Source organism: Otolemur garnettii, unplaced genomic scaffold, assembly GCF_000181295.1.
Source record: "Otolemur garnettii isolate 467f Iridium unplaced genomic scaffold, OtoGar3 scaffold00006, whole genome shotgun sequence".
NCBI lineage: Eukaryota > Metazoa > Chordata > Mammalia > Primates > Galagidae > Otolemur > Otolemur garnettii.
Genome location: NW_003852401.1, coordinates 40,101,143 through 40,103,318, shown reverse-complemented (window position 1 = coordinate 40,103,318; position 2,176 = coordinate 40,101,143). Strand labels below are relative to the sequence as shown.

Below are 2,176 nucleotides of genomic sequence, written 5' to 3'. Positions count from 1 at the left end.
ATCTGGTACCATTATTCAATTTAGATATATTGCATAGGATATGCCAACAATCTCCTTTATAACCAATAATTCCATGATTTTCCTTGGATGACCCCTTTGAATGGTGAGCTTCAGGTCACAACAGTAACCCTCAGTTCAACTACACCAAGATTTCTGAAGACAATGGCTTCTTCACCAAAGCAGGCTGTAAATGAATTAGAACCTGGCATCATCCTGAAGGAATTCTAGCTTTGCACTTTTGGAAAGTTTACCAAAATGGCTTCAAAGTAGACTAACTTTACACAGCACATTTGAAAAAATAAAAAAGACACATTTATTCAGCGTCATGATCAGACTATTACATTTAGCAATCAACAACATGGGTGAAAAAAAAAACTACATTAAACTACATAAAACTACATTAAACTATATCCTTTATTGGTCTGATTTACACTTTCCACAGAACAGAAACTAAAATAGTCAATTAGCCACAAATACAGTCCTGAGTTTTTTGCCCTTACACATGAGTATTGTCTAAAACATGTCTTCTTTGTAGTAGCTAGACCCTGCCACCACTGTGCTTGGCTGAGTTCACAAATCTGTTGTAATCTGTAGCTTCCCTGTCACTTCTCTGGCTCTCTTCTCCTGCTAAGCTTTGTTTCCTGGGAATAATTAAAACCTTCTGCCACTGCCATAGCTACTGCTGCTACTGGAACTACCATAGCCACTTTGGTTTCGTGGTTTGGCAAAATATTGGCCACTACCACCATAAGGGCCAGAGCTTCTGCCTCCAAAATTTCTTCCTTTCATGGGTCCAAAATTTGATGACTGATTGTTGTAACTACCAAAATCATTGTAACTTCCACCACCTCCAAAATTGCTTCCATCATTACCAAATCCATTGTAGCCATCCCCATTGCCACCATATCCACCACCACCACAGCTGCCACCAAAGCCACCAGGACTACTGAAGTTTCCTCCACAGCCAAAGTTGTCACTTCTACCAAAACCACGTCCATAACCCTCACCAAAGTTTCCAGAACCACTTCGACCTCTTTGGCTGGATGAAGCACTAGCCATCTCTTGCTTTGATAGGGCTTTCCTTACTTCACAATTGTGGCCATTCACAGTATGGTATTTCTGAATGACAATCTTACCCATAGAATCGTGGTCATCAAACATAACAAAAGCAAAACCCTTCTTCTTGCCACTGCCTCATTCAGTCATGATTCCACTTACTTCCATTTTCCCATACTGTTCAAAACAGTCTCTGAAGTGATGTTCTTCAGTATCTCCTTTAATGCCACCAGCAAAGATCTTTTTCACAGTTAAGTGGGCACCAGGTCTTTGAGAATCTTCTCTGGAAACAGCTCTCTTTGGTTGCACAACTCTTCCATCCACTTTGTGTGGCCTTGCATTCATTGCTGCATCCACCTCCTCCACCGTGGCCTGTGTGACAAACCCAAAGCCCCTGGAGCACTTGGTGTTTGGATCTTTCATTACCACGCAGTCTGTGAGCATCCCCATTGCTCAAAATGGCTCCTCAGACTCTCATCAGTCGTTTCAAAGCTCAGGCCTCCAATGAAGAGCTTCCGCTTCAAAGCTCAGGCCTCCAATGAAGAGCTTCTGCAGCTGTTCGGGCTCTTTAGGAGACTCTGACATAGACATGACAGCAGTGGAAAGAGAGACTTTACCAATGCTTCCTCGGCAACGTCCACAGGCAGCTGATCTGCTTTTTCATCTGTTTCCTTCCCTTCATTCTTCCTTTTCTAATATGGACATATGCAAATTTTATAGCAATAATAATCAGACCTGAAAGGTGAGCTTTAAAATCTTGTACATCTAAGACTGACCCCAAGAGAAATTCAAAGCAGGTAAAAATGAGCCTTGGATACCCATCCACTCCATTTTTTCTCCCCCTAGATCAACACCTCAAACACCCCACCCCAGTAGCCTAAAACCACCTTAGAGAATCCATAGTAAGGTCCAATTGATAGCATGTGATGATCACTCTCATAAATAGGAAGTGTTGTGAGGCTTTTGAATGACTGTCACATAGAAAGGGCCGAGAGTTAAACCTGAAATTATAAGCCTAGAAATAGAAGGGAGTGGGGTAAGACATTTTATTACATCTTGAAATCCTCATTAATAAAGTGAGAGAAAAAATTACTGTCAGTATCAGGCAGATCAAACATCC

At 41.6% G+C, this 2,176-nt stretch overlaps 1 pseudogene; it reads right to left on the bottom strand.

Moving 5' to 3' along the window:
- Window positions 1-651: 651 nt before the first annotated feature.
- LOC100950565 lies at window positions 652-1,647 on the bottom strand (annotated as a pseudogene).
- Window positions 1,648-2,176: the final 529 nt, after the last annotated feature.